Here is a 15,967-nt window from a genome sequence, read left to right on the forward strand (position 1 = left end):
TATGCTAGCTGCATGTTGTGTGTAATTTTGTCTCCTTGTTGCTTTATAAAGTATATCTAAAATTACAGCGACTATTATTTTATTTGGGGAAAATATTTTCCATTGATTCTGTAAAAATAATAGTTTCAAAATTTTACCAATCTAACCGCATATTTCTCTTGTATATTAAACATGCAGGTAAAATCATGTTAATATAATTGATACTCCATATTGCTTAATTAGTACGTAACATTACTCATCATTCCACATAATTAACCATGACCTTATCATATTACGTTTTAACCTGGCCTTTGGTTCTTGCATCAAAGTAAATGTACTATATATCAAGCTGTACATATACATTTGGTACAAATATAGAAATACTGACATTAAGAGTCCTTTCGCTAGTATTCCGCAGTTAACATTCCACGCACATAGGCTTGATTGCGGGTTGACACGTGCCGTTGAGATGGTGCGGTTTACTATTCAGTTTTCAATATTTGAAAATTTGATTCCTACTTGTTAGTTATCTTGTAATTATATTTCTATCTCTATCATGTACGTTTGTTCTAGCAAATTTATAGATTTGAGTGTCTTTAAATATCACGGGCCGACACTAACTTATTACATAAAAATAGTGTAAATAATTATCCTAATACTATTTCACCTTACGGTACACCATTTTTTGAACTAAAAATGTATCCCATAGTAAGTTCCCTTTTTTAGATTTATATGGATTGTCAAAAATATCCTATGAGTTATTAGCTTTCAATATATCTATTTACAATTTTTGGTTATATAATCTAAATAAAATATTTTATAAGAATTAGAAAAATACAAAATAATCTGTAAGCACAATATACTATTTTAATGTCGGGTAGGAACCGTATTGTGGTATAATAGAATATCAGAAAGATAGTCTAGGTGCAAAAGAATAAAAAACATAATAAATATGAACAGATTACAAAAATAGAAATTTTGACCAAACCAATTAATATAATCTACTAAAATTTGAATACATGTTTATTTGGCATGGTTATTTAATACACACATGAGACCGTTAACTATATATGCATGATACACTCAAAAGCGTTAACTTATATATACATACTTTCGCTGATTTACGCTCCCACAATAAATTCTAACTTATTTTCAATTATATTTAATATGATACAGACCCCTAAATTGAATCATAAAATACTGACTTGAAAGCCATTTGTTTTTATCAAAAATGAAAATTAATATCCCAACTATCTTGTCTGAAATTTAGGAATACTTTTCAGGACTTTATGTTCCGGTGTGATTCTCAATTTATTCAAATTTCGTTAAACTGATTATGTTTAAATTTCATTATCAATTCCCAACTATCTATGTGTGAATTTTTTTTAATACCCTACAATACGTCAAGTTCCGTTATTATTTTTGATTAATTCATAAGAATAAACAATATTTGATTGAATATGGTCGTGGCTCTTCTCTCTTTGGATGAGTATTTTAGTAGTAGTTTTTACTGGATTTAAGTTGTAGGCTGCTGTTTGAGGGTGAAGAACACTTTCATGTTATTTTCTATAAAGCAAAATGAACTTAAGGGTAATTCATTAAAAATAGGCAAACAAGTTTTCTATTTTAAATTGGATTGGAAGTTTATATAATTAGACGATAGAACAATTAATTTAGGTTATAGAGATCATATGTATAATTGTTAAAATATGTATTTTAATCTTTATGGTTTCATGATGGAAGGCTTGTTGTGGAGAGCATTTGATACATTACAGTTGAATGTTAGATAATTTTGTTTAATTGAGCCTCAACACTGTGAAACCACTAGAAATCTTGGGATCTCCCTTGGTTAATTATTTTTACAAACACAATTGATATCTCTGAAATGAGTTTACACATGCTAGTTTGGTTGTTTCAGTTGCATACCTACTATCTTGTTTAGCCTACTAGACATGATATATAGAGTCAATCTTGCGTGATTTGCATGTATCTCGTAGACGAATGCATACTTATTCACTCTTTTATACAGTGTAGGCTGTATACACCGTCTCAAAACCATACTCCCCCCACGGAGAATGATTCAACCCAAACAAAAGATCAAGAAGTCTCACAAAGACATGGGAAGCCTAATGAAAAGCGAACTAAGATGAACGCATCATATGTCAAAATGACCACTCAAAGTTCCATTTTCGTTCTATGCCCTTTTTGACAGCCATTGCGACTCCGTAACAGCATCATACTTGAAAAAATCATGCCATGAAATTATTCTTTCAAGATTATAATCATTATGCATAATTTAACCATTTTTAAAGGAAGTAAACCCTCCCATTGCAAAGCCTTTCTACTAGCCGACCAAACCCTCACTGACTAAAGCAACATTATCAATTACTATAGGACAGTCATATTAACTGTTTTCATCCTTGTACATCAACTGTAAATCGTTAATGTCAGTTTTGAGATTTGAAACCCTTAGAATATAACTTTCACAAGCTTTATAATAAAGAGAAAGACCCCTTTAGCACCTCTTTCCAAGAGATAGGAGTATCACTCATTCTTTGCTCAATAAGGAAGTTTAAACACATATTGCTTTAATTAGAAAAGCATCGATCATTAGTGATGCTCTCCCGAGAATCTCCTGTGAGAACAACATAGAAATCATGGAATACTATTTTTGTAAAACAAGCATGAATCAATCGTGATATTCCACGACGAGAATCACACGCTTACCGGAAAATCATGACTGAGAGACTTCTTAAGCAGGGTCGACTAGCTTTCGTTTTTGTCTCCATAAATCTAGTGCAGTCTTGTGTCGGGATTGAATCGCAATTTCATTTTCACAAGAAGATATGCCATGTTATTTAGATGAAAAGAAGAGAGTGGAACAATTAGGTGAGTATACTGAAGATTGGGGTCTCAACTGTGAGCGCAGGCAGTCATACCGACCCTAGGAGGCTGGCATATGGAGTTACCAATCGGTTAGAAAATCATCCCTTTATATGTCAAAATGACCACTGCAAGTTCCATTTTCCTTCTTTGCCATTTTTTACGGTCATTGCGGCTTTGTAAAAAGATCATACTTCAAAAATCACGCATTGAAATTATTCTTTCAATATTATGAGCTCCCACAATCATTTTGTATAATTTAATCATTTTTAAAGGATGCAGCCCTTCCCATTGCAAAGCCTTTCTGCTAGCTTACCAAACCCTCACTAACTAAAGTAGCATCATCAATTACTATGGGACAACCGCATTAATTGTTTCAATTTTCGTACATCCATTGTAAATCGTTAATGCCGGTTTTCGAGATTATAAACCCTTAAAAGACAACTTTCACAAGCTTTAGAGTAAATAGAAAAGGCCTTTTAGCACCTCTTTCCAAGAGGTAGGAGTATCGCTCACTCTTTGCTCAATAAGAAAGTGGAAACACATATTCCTTTAATTAGAAAAGTATAGATCATTAGTGATGTTCTCTTGAGAATCTCTTGGGAGAACAACAAAGAAAACAAGAAATACTGTTTTTGTAAAACAAGCATGAATTAATCGTGATATTCTACGAGGAGAATCATACGCTTACCGGAAAACCATGACTGTGAGTCTTCTTAAGCATGGTCGACTAGATTTCGTTTTGTCTCCATCAATCTAGTACTGTCTTGTGTCGAAATGGAATCGCAATTCCATTGTCAGAAGAAGATATGCCATGTTATTTAGATGAGAAGAAGAGAGTGGAAGAATTAGGTGCGTATACTGAAGATGGGCATCTCAACTGTGAGCTAGCGGTCATGTGGGCCCTAGGAGGCTGGCATATGAAGTTACCAATCGGTTAGAAAATCATCCCTTCTTAGAAAAAAAGAAGTGACACAAATGGTGTTCAGCGAAGATGATGACTTTATGATTATCGGATGTGTTGGGATTTGGCATGTGGTATCAAATCAAGAAGTTGTCGGTGTTGCGAATACCTATGGGTGATAATTTTACTGCTATTCTGGTTTTGTTTTGATAATAATCACGGCGAGACTTTTATGGGTTCGTGTCGCCCGTGATTATGGTGCAAGGTGTTGTCTGATTGCATAAAGGGAATTAGAATGTGAAAATACACACACACACACACACACACAGATATATATATATATATATATATATATATATATATATATATATATATATATATATATATATATATATATATATATTATTGTGTTCGTGGTAAAGTCTATTTATAAGGCTGCTTCATATGAGTTGGAAAAAGTAGTCTATAATTTTGTAGTGGAATTAATTCTACCATGAAAGAATATAAAACTGAATGGTTTTTTTGTCTCTGTGTGTGTCATATCCGTTGTTGTTTGAATACATATACATCTATTGGTACGTTAATATCTGTATAACATAGCATATGTATATAATGGTTTGAATGGATTGGTGCTGATAAGTTTGGTGTGAACCTCTAGTCATTAGTATATATAGTTACATCAATACCTTTACAGATTAATATCTTTGAAATGAGTTTACACATGCTAGTTTGGTTGTTTCAGTTGCAGACCTACTATCTTGTTTATCTTACTAGACGTGATATATAAAGTAAATCTTGCTTGATTTGAATCTATCTCGTGGACTAATGCATACATATTCAGCTTTTAGTACGTTGTAATTTGTCTAGATAGTCTCAAAACCTTACCACCCCCAACCCCCACCCCGTGCGCACGACAAAATTCAACACAAACATGAGACCGAGAAGTTTCACATAGACATCGGAACCCTCACGCAAGGCAAACTAAGATGAACACATCGTATGTCAAAATGACCACTCCAAACTAGGATGAACACATCGTGCGCGCGACAAAATTCAACCCAAACATGAGACTGAGAAGTTTCACATAGACATCGGAACCCTCACGCAAAGCAAACTAAGATGAACACATCGTATGTCAAAATGACCACTCAAAGTTCCATTTTTCTTCTATGCCATTTTTGCTGGCCATTACGGTTCCGTAACAACATCATACTTGAAAAATCATGCCATGAAATTATTCTTTCAAGATTACGAGCTCCCACAATCATCGTACAAAAGTTTATCATTTTTAAAGGATGTAAAACATTCCCATTACAAAGCCTTTCTACTAGCTAACCAAACCCTCACTAACAAAAGTAGTGTCATCAATTACAATGGGACAACCGCATTAACTGTTTTCTTACATAAATTTTAAATCATTAACGCCGGTTTTTGAGATTTAAAACCCTTAGAAAACAACTTTCACAAGCTTTTGATTAAAGAGAAATCGCGTTTAGCACCTCTTTCCAAGAGATAGGAGTATCGCTCACTCTCTGCTCAGTAAGAAAGTGGAATTACAAATTGCTTTAATTAGAAAAGCATCAATCATTACTGATGCTCTCCAGAGAATCTCTTGCGAGAACAACAAAGAGAACATGAAATACTGTTTTTGTAAAACAAGCATGAATCAATCGTGATATTCTAAGAGGAGAAAGACCCTTACCGGAAAACCATGACTGAGAGTCTTCTTAAGCATGGTCGACTAGCTTTCGTTTTGTCTCCATCAATCTTATGCGGTCTTGTGTCGGAATGGAATCTCAATTCCATTTTCACAAGAAAATACGTCTTGTTATTTAGATGAGAAGAAGAGAGTGGAAGAATCAGGTGTGTATACTGAAGATGGGCATCTCAACTGTGAGCTGGCGGTCATGCAGGCCCTAGGAGGCTGGCATATGAAGTTACCAATCGGTTAGAAAATCATCCCTTCTTAAAAAACAAGAAGTGAGACAAATGGTGTTGAGCGAAGATGATGAGTTTATGATAATCGGATGTGATGGGATTTGGGATGTGGTATCAAATCAAGAAGCTGTCGGTGTTGCGACTTCATATGGGTGATAATTTTACTGCTATTGTGGTTTTGTTTTGATAATTAACAGGTAGAGTCTGTTAAAGGTTCGGTTTGCCTGTGATTATGGTGCGGGGTGTTGTCTGATTGCATAAAGTGAATTAGAATGTGAAAATACATAATTTTTTTTATTCTGTTTGTGGTAAAGTCTATTTGTAGGGCTGCTTCATATGAGTAGGAAAAACTAGTCTAAAATTTAGTAGTGGAATTGATTTTATCATGAAAGATTATACCACTGAATGGGTTTTGTGTGTCTTTGTGTGTCATATCAGTTGTTTTTTGAATCCATATACATCTAAAGGTATGTTAATATGTGTATAACGTAATATATCTCTATATGGGTTTGAATGGATAGTGGTGTTGATAAGTTTGGTGTGAACCTCTAGTCATTAGTATATATAGTTACAGCAATAATTTTACAGATTACAATATCCACAAATAACAGAAACAGAAATAGTATTTGATGTTTTAAAAGGAGAGCTAGATTAACATCACTCTGTCCAGGTAATATCCAAATCTCCCCAGTTATCCTCGGATACCCCTAAGGCCTTCCACACTGCTTTGGAAGCATCAACACTATTATTAGGGCAAGGTGGTTGATAGTCATGATCATCATCGCACCCCATTGTAGAGTCACACTCATCCACAACCATTGCCTTTACACTCATCCCATTTCCATTGATGGTAATACACTTGTGGCACCTATCCCCTCCCTTGTACCATCCACTTGACAGCGCCACAACTGGTGTGTCATCAGAGTGGTATTGGTTGTCACACTCCGACGGACCACCACCATCACCTCCCTTTTGGAAACTGTTTATTGTCAGTGTTGCTTAAGTATCGCCTGTCACTGGAGGCGAGCATGTATACGTGGTGTAAAACTTACCTTGGACACAACAATCCGAGTTGTTCTCACGGTTGCATTCTCCTGGATGCGGTTTTCTTCCCCGGATACCACCACTTGGTTTGCATGTTTGAGCATTGATCTCCAATGAAGTTGTTGCCAGGAGAACCAAGAACAGAAAAAAACGAAATTCTTCATTGCCTTTTAGATGTTGCTAGTTACCGTTTACAATGCTCTTGGATGAGTAGCAAGACAAATGGGTTATGCTAATATAGCCTTTTGCTTAACAAAGAGACAAGATAATAGTCAACTCTGTTGTATTTTTTTTTTTTTTTCAACTGAATGTTGTTCTACGCCAATAAAACATCCTTTGGATATTCACTTTCCCATTTAAGAAAACCAAGTAATTTTTAGTGCACGGACATACTACATTGTTGTCCATTATGCTAGCTGCATGTTGTGTGTAATTTTGTCTCCTTGTTGCTTTATAAAGTATATCTAAAATTACAGCGACTATTATTTTATTTGGGGAAAATATTTTCCATTGATTCTGTAAAAATAATAGTTTCAAAATTTTACCAATCTAACCGCATATTTCTCTTGTATATTAAACATGCAGGTAAAATCATGTTAATATAATTGATACTCCATATTGCTTAATTAGTACGTAACATTACTCATCATTCCACATAATTAACCATGACCTTATCATATTACGTTTTAACCTGGCCTTTGGTTCTTGCATCAAAGTAAATGTACTATATATCAAGCTGTACATATACATTTGGTACAAATATAGAAATACTGACATTAAGAGTCCTTTCGCTAGTATTCCGCAGTTAACATTCCACGCACATAGGCTTGATTGCGGGTTGACACGTGCCGTTGAGATGGTGCGGTTTACTATTCAGTTTTCAATATTTGAAAATTTGATTCCTACTTGTTAGTTATCTTGTAATTATATTTCTATCTCTATCATGTACGTTTGTTCTAGCAAATTTATAGATTTGAGTGTCTTTAAATATCACGGGCCGACACTAACTTATTACATAAAAATAGTGTAAATAATTATCCTAATACTATTTCACCTTACGGTACACCATTTTTTGAACTAAAAATGTATCCCATAGTAAGTTCCCTTTTTTAGATTTATATGGATTGTCAAAAATATCCTATGAGTTATTAGCTTTCAATATATCTATTTACAATTTTTGGTTATATAATCTAAATAAAATATTTTATAAGAATTAGAAAAATACAAAATAATCTGTAAGCACAATATACTATTTTAATGTCGGGTAGGAACCGTATTGTGGTATAATAGAATATCAGAAAGATAGTCTAGGTGCAAAAGAATAAAAAACATAATAAATATGAACAGATTACAAAAATAGAAATTTTGACCAAACCAATTAATATAATCTACTAAAATTTGAATACATGTTTATTTGGCATGGTTATTTAATACACACATGAGACCGTTAACTATATATGCATGATACACTCAAAAGCGTTAACTTATATATACATACTTTCGCTGATTTACGCTCCCACAATAAATTCTAACTTATTTTCAATTATATTTAATATGATACAGACCCCTAAATTGAATCATAAAATACTGACTTGAAAGCCATTTGTTTTTATCAAAAATGAAAATTAATATCCCAACTATCTTGTCTGAAATTTAGGAATACTTTTCAGGACTTTATGTTCCGGTGTGATTCTCAATTTATTCAAATTTCGTTAAACTGATTATGTTTAAATTTCATTATCAATTCCCAACTATCTATGTGTGAATTTTTTTTAATACCCTACAATACGTCAAGTTCCGTTATTATTTTTGATTAATTCATAAGAATAAACAATATTTGATTGAATATGGTCGTGGCTCTTCTCTCTTTGGATGAGTATTTTAGTAGTAGTTTTTACTGGATTTAAGTTGTAGGCTGCTGTTTGAGGGTGAAGAACACTTTCATGTTATTTTCTATAAAGCAAAATGAACTTAAGGGTAATTCATTAAAAATAGGCAAACAAGTTTTCTATTTTAAATTGGATTGGAAGTTTATATAATTAGACGATAGAACAATTAATTTAGGTTATAGAGATCATATGTATAATTGTTAAAATATGTATTTTAATCTTTATGGTTTCATGATGGAAGGCTTGTTGTGGAGAGCATTTGATACATTACAGTTGAATGTTAGATAATTTTGTTTAATTGAGCCTCAACACTGTGAAACCACTAGAAATCTTGGGATCTCCCTTGGTTAATTATTTTTACAAACACAATTGATATCTCTGAAATGAGTTTACACATGCTAGTTTGGTTGTTTCAGTTGCATACCTACTATCTTGTTTAGCCTACTAGACATGATATATAGAGTCAATCTTGCGTGATTTGCATGTATCTCGTAGACGAATGCATACTTATTCACTCTTTTATACAGTGTAGGCTGTATACACCGTCTCAAAACCATACTCCCCCCACGGAGAATGATTCAACCCAAACAAAAGATCAAGAAGTCTCACAAAGACATGGGAAGCCTAATGAAAAGCGAACTAAGATGAACGCATCATATGTCAAAATGACCACTCAAAGTTCCATTTTCGTTCTATGCCCTTTTTGACAGCCATTGCGACTCCGTAACAGCATCATACTTGAAAAAATCATGCCATGAAATTATTCTTTCAAGATTATAATCATTATGCATAATTTAACCATTTTTAAAGGAAGTAAACCCTCCCATTGCAAAGCCTTTCTACTAGCCGACCAAACCCTCACTGACTAAAGCAACATTATCAATTACTATAGGACAGTCATATTAACTGTTTTCATCCTTGTACATCAACTGTAAATCGTTAATGTCAGTTTTGAGATTTGAAACCCTTAGAATATAACTTTCACAAGCTTTATAATAAAGAGAAAGACCCCTTTAGCACCTCTTTCCAAGAGATAGGAGTATCACTCATTCTTTGCTCAATAAGGAAGTTTAAACACATATTGCTTTAATTAGAAAAGCATCGATCATTAGTGATGCTCTCCCGAGAATCTCCTGTGAGAACAACATAGAAATCATGGAATACTATTTTTGTAAAACAAGCATGAATCAATCGTGATATTCCACGACGAGAATCACACGCTTACCGGAAAATCATGACTGAGAGACTTCTTAAGCAGGGTCGACTAGCTTTCGTTTTTGTCTCCATAAATCTAGTGCAGTCTTGTGTCGGGATTGAATCGCAATTTCATTTTCACAAGAAGATATGCCATGTTATTTAGATGAAAAGAAGAGAGTGGAACAATTAGGTGAGTATACTGAAGATTGGGGTCTCAACTGTGAGCGCAGGCAGTCATACCGACCCTAGGAGGCTGGCATATGGAGTTACCAATCGGTTAGAAAATCATCCCTTTATATGTCAAAATGACCACTGCAAGTTCCATTTTCCTTCTTTGCCATTTTTTACGGTCATTGCGGCTTTGTAAAAAGATCATACTTCAAAAATCACGCATTGAAATTATTCTTTCAATATTATGAGCTCCCACAATCATTTTGTATAATTTAATCATTTTTAAAGGATGCAGCCCTTCCCATTGCAAAGCCTTTCTGCTAGCTTACCAAACCCTCACTAACTAAAGTAGCATCATCAATTACTATGGGACAACCGCATTAATTGTTTCAATTTTCGTACATCCATTGTAAATCGTTAATGCCGGTTTTCGAGATTATAAACCCTTAAAAGACAACTTTCACAAGCTTTAGAGTAAATAGAAAAGGCCTTTTAGCACCTCTTTCCAAGAGGTAGGAGTATCGCTCACTCTTTGCTCAATAAGAAAGTGGAAACACATATTCCTTTAATTAGAAAAGTATAGATCATTAGTGATGTTCTCTTGAGAATCTCTTGGGAGAACAACAAAGAAAACAAGAAATACTGTTTTTGTAAAACAAGCATGAATTAATCGTGATATTCTACGAGGAGAATCATACGCTTACCGGAAAACCATGACTGTGAGTCTTCTTAAGCATGGTCGACTAGATTTCGTTTTGTCTCCATCAATCTAGTACTGTCTTGTGTCGAAATGGAATCGCAATTCCATTGTCAGAAGAAGATATGCCATGTTATTTAGATGAGAAGAAGAGAGTGGAAGAATTAGGTGCGTATACTGAAGATGGGCATCTCAACTGTGAGCTAGCGGTCATGTGGGCCCTAGGAGGCTGGCATATGAAGTTACCAATCGGTTAGAAAATCATCCCTTCTTAGAAAAAAAGAAGTGACACAAATGGTGTTCAGCGAAGATGATGACTTTATGATTATCGGATGTGTTGGGATTTGGCATGTGGTATCAAATCAAGAAGTTGTCGGTGTTGCGAATACCTATGGGTGATAATTTTACTGCTATTCTGGTTTTGTTTTGATAATAATCACGGCGAGACTTTTATGGGTTCGTGTCGCCCGTGATTATGGTGCAAGGTGTTGTCTGATTGCATAAAGGGAATTAGAATGTGAAAATACACACACACACACACACACAGATATATATATATATATATATATATATATATATATATATATATATATATATATATATATTATTGTGTTCGTGGTAAAGTCTATTTATAAGGCTGCTTCATATGAGTTGGAAAAAGTAGTCTATAATTTTGTAGTGGAATTAATTCTACCATGAAAGAATATAAAACTGAATGGTTTTTTTGTCTCTGTGTGTGTCATATCCGTTGTTGTTTGAATACATATACATCTATTGGTACGTTAATATCTGTATAACATAGCATATGTATATAATGGTTTGAATGGATTGGTGCTGATAAGTTTGGTGTGAACCTCTAGTCATTAGTATATATAGTTACATCAATACCTTTACAGATTAATATCTTTGAAATGAGTTTACACATGCTAGTTTGGTTGTTTCAGTTGCAGACCTACTATCTTGTTTATCTTACTAGACGTGATATATAAAGTAAATCTTGCTTGATTTGAATCTATCTCGTGGACTAATGCATACATATTCAGCTTTTAGTACGTTGTAATTTGTCTAGATAGTCTCAAAACCTTACCACCCCCAACCCCCACCCCGTGCGCACGACAAAATTCAACACAAACATGAGACCGAGAAGTTTCACATAGACATCGGAACCCTCACGCAAGGCAAACTAAGATGAACACATCGTATGTCAAAATGACCACTCCAAACTAGGATGAACACATCGTGCGCGCGACAAAATTCAACCCAAACATGAGACTGAGAAGTTTCACATAGACATCGGAACCCTCACGCAAAGCAAACTAAGATGAACACATCGTATGTCAAAATGACCACTCAAAGTTCCATTTTTCTTCTATGCCATTTTTGCTGGCCATTACGGTTCCGTAACAACATCATACTTGAAAAATCATGCCATGAAATTATTCTTTCAAGATTACGAGCTCCCACAATCATCGTACAAAAGTTTATCATTTTTAAAGGATGTAAAACATTCCCATTACAAAGCCTTTCTACTAGCTAACCAAACCCTCACTAACAAAAGTAGTGTCATCAATTACAATGGGACAACCGCATTAACTGTTTTCTTACATAAATTTTAAATCATTAACGCCGGTTTTTGAGATTTAAAACCCTTAGAAAACAACTTTCACAAGCTTTTGATTAAAGAGAAATCGCGTTTAGCACCTCTTTCCAAGAGATAGGAGTATCGCTCACTCTCTGCTCAGTAAGAAAGTGGAATTACAAATTGCTTTAATTAGAAAAGCATCAATCATTACTGATGCTCTCCAGAGAATCTCTTGCGAGAACAACAAAGAGAACATGAAATACTGTTTTTGTAAAACAAGCATGAATCAATCGTGATATTCTAAGAGGAGAAAGACCCTTACCGGAAAACCATGACTGAGAGTCTTCTTAAGCATGGTCGACTAGCTTTCGTTTTGTCTCCATCAATCTTATGCGGTCTTGTGTCGGAATGGAATCTCAATTCCATTTTCACAAGAAAATACGTCTTGTTATTTAGATGAGAAGAAGAGAGTGGAAGAATCAGGTGTGTATACTGAAGATGGGCATCTCAACTGTGAGCTGGCGGTCATGCAGGCCCTAGGAGGCTGGCATATGAAGTTACCAATCGGTTAGAAAATCATCCCTTCTTAAAAAACAAGAAGTGAGACAAATGGTGTTGAGCGAAGATGATGAGTTTATGATAATCGGATGTGATGGGATTTGGGATGTGGTATCAAATCAAGAAGCTGTCGGTGTTGCGACTTCATATGGGTGATAATTTTACTGCTATTGTGGTTTTGTTTTGATAATTAACAGGTAGAGTCTGTTAAAGGTTCGGTTTGCCTGTGATTATGGTGCGGGGTGTTGTCTGATTGCATAAAGTGAATTAGAATGTGAAAATACATAATTTTTTTTATTCTGTTTGTGGTAAAGTCTATTTGTAGGGCTGCTTCATATGAGTAGGAAAAACTAGTCTAAAATTTAGTAGTGGAATTGATTTTATCATGAAAGATTATACCACTGAATGGGTTTTGTGTGTCTTTGTGTGTCATATCAGTTGTTTTTTGAATCCATATACATCTAAAGGTATGTTAATATGTGTATAACGTAATATATCTCTATATGGGTTTGAATGGATAGTGGTGTTGATAAGTTTGGTGTGAACCTCTAGTCATTAGTATATATAGTTACAGCAATAATTTTACAGATTACAATATCCACAAATAACAGAAACAGAAATAGTATTTGATGTTTTAAAAGGAGAGCTAGATTAACATCACTCTGTCCAGGTAATATCCAAATCTCCCCAGTTATCCTCGGATACCCCTAAGGCCTTCCACACTGCTTTGGAAGCATCAACACTATTATTAGGGCAAGGTGGTTGATAGTCATGATCATCATCGCACCCCATTGTAGAGTCACACTCATCCACAACCATTGCCTTTACACTCATCCCATTTCCATTGATGGTAATACACTTGTGGCACCTATCCCCTCCCTTGTACCATCCACTTGACAGCGCCACAACTGGTGTGTCATCAGAGTGGTATTGGTTGTCACACTCCGACGGACCACCACCATCACCTCCCTTTTGGAAACTGTTTATTGTCAGTGTTGCTTAAGTATCGCCTGTCACTGGAGGCGAGCATGTATACGTGGTGTAAAACTTACCTTGGACACAACAATCCGAGTTGTTCTCACGGTTGCATTCTCCTGGATGCGGTTTTCTTCCCCGGATACCACCACTTGGTTTGCATGTTTGAGCATTGATCTCCAATGAAGTTGTTGCCAGGAGAACCAAGAACAGAAAAAAACGAAATTCTTCATTGCCTTTTAGATGTTGCTAGTTACCGTTTACAATGCTCTTGGATGAGTAGCAAGACAAATGGGTTATGCTAATATAGCCTTTTGCTTAACAAAGAGACAAGATAATAGTCAACTCTGTTGTATTTTTTTTTTTTTTTCAACTGAATGTTGTTCTACGCCAATAAAACATCCTTTGGATATTCACTTTCCCATTTAAGAAAACCAAGTAATTTTTAGTGCACGGACATACTACATTGTTGTCCATTATGCTAGCTGCATGTTGTGTGTAATTTTGTCTCCTTGTTGCTTTATAAAGTATATCTAAAATTACAGCGACTATTATTTTATTTGGGGAAAATATTTTCCATTGATTCTGTAAAAATAATAGTTTCAAAATTTTACCAATCTAACCGCATATTTCTCTTGTATATTAAACATGCAGGTAAAATCATGTTAATATAATTGATACTCCATATTGCTTAATTAGTACGTAACATTACTCATCATTCCACATAATTAACCATGACCTTATCATATTACGTTTTAACCTGGCCTTTGGTTCTTGCATCAAAGTAAATGTACTATATATCAAGCTGTACATATACATTTGGTACAAATATAGAAATACTGACATTAAGAGTCCTTTCGCTAGTATTCCGCAGTTAACATTCCACGCACATAGGCTTGATTGCGGGTTGACACGTGCCGTTGAGATGGTGCGGTTTACTATTCAGTTTTCAATATTTGAAAATTTGATTCCTACTTGTTAGTTATCTTGTAATTATATTTCTATCTCTATCATGTACGTTTGTTCTAGCAAATTTATAGATTTGAGTGTCTTTAAATATCACGGGCCGACACTAACTTATTACATAAAAATAGTGTAAATAATTATCCTAATACTATTTCACCTTACGGTACACCATTTTTTGAACTAAAAATGTATCCCATAGTAAGTTCCCTTTTTTAGATTTATATGGATTGTCAAAAATATCCTATGAGTTATTAGCTTTCAATATATCTATTTACAATTTTTGGTTATATAATCTAAATAAAATATTTTATAACAAAAATATAACCATCCACATTATTAATTCAAATTATGTTAATCTTTTAAAATGACAATTGCTAAATAAACTAATTATATTCGAAACATAAAGATAAGTTGTTGATGAGTGAGAAACAAATAAATTACATTAATTTCTTTTATAACGACATTGGATATATGGGAGAATTGTGTCGGGGTGAAGAACAAAATTGTCGCCAACGAATTGTTGTGGGTGCCATAGTGGGAGTAGGGTTGGTAGTGAATCTCATAATAAAATAAAAGATAATAAGAATTAGAAAAATGCAAAATAATTTGTTAAGGACAATATACTATTTTAGTGTCGGGTAGGAACGTATAGTGGTATAATAGAATATCAAAAAGATAGTCTAGGTGCAAAAGAATAAAAAACATAATAGATATGAACAGATTACAAAAATAGAAATTTTTACCAAACCAATTAATATAATCTACTAAAATTTGAATACATGTTTACTTGGCATGGTTATTTAATACACACATGAGACCGTTAACTATATACGCATGATACACTCGAAAGCGTTAACTTATATATACATATTTTCGCTGATCTACACTCCCACAATACATTCTAACTCATTTAAATTTTGTTTAATATGATACAGACCCCTAAATTGAATCATAAAATACTGACTTGAAAGCCATTTGTTTTTATCAAAAATGAAAATTAATATCCCAACTATCTTGTCTGAAATTTAGGAATGCTTTTCAGGACTTTATGTTCCGGTGTGATTCTCGATTTATTCAAATTTCGTTAAACTGATTATGTTTAAATTTCATTATCAATTCCCAACTATCTATGTGTGAATTTTTTTTAATACCCTACAACACGTCAAGTTCCGTTATTATTTTTG

General features: G+C 34.1%; 1 pseudogene; it reads right to left on the minus strand.

Moving 5' to 3' along the window:
- Nucleotides 1-6,361: 6,361 nt before the first annotated feature.
- LOC128125914 (uncharacterized) lies at nucleotides 6,362-14,294 on the minus strand (annotated as a pseudogene).
- Nucleotides 14,295-15,967: the final 1,673 nt, after the last annotated feature.

The sequence above is a fragment of the Lactuca sativa genome, unplaced genomic scaffold (assembly GCF_002870075.4).
Source record: "Lactuca sativa cultivar Salinas unplaced genomic scaffold, Lsat_Salinas_v11 Lsat_1_v11_unplaced_32, whole genome shotgun sequence".
NCBI classification, from domain to species: Eukaryota; Viridiplantae; Streptophyta; class Magnoliopsida; order Asterales; family Asteraceae; genus Lactuca; species Lactuca sativa.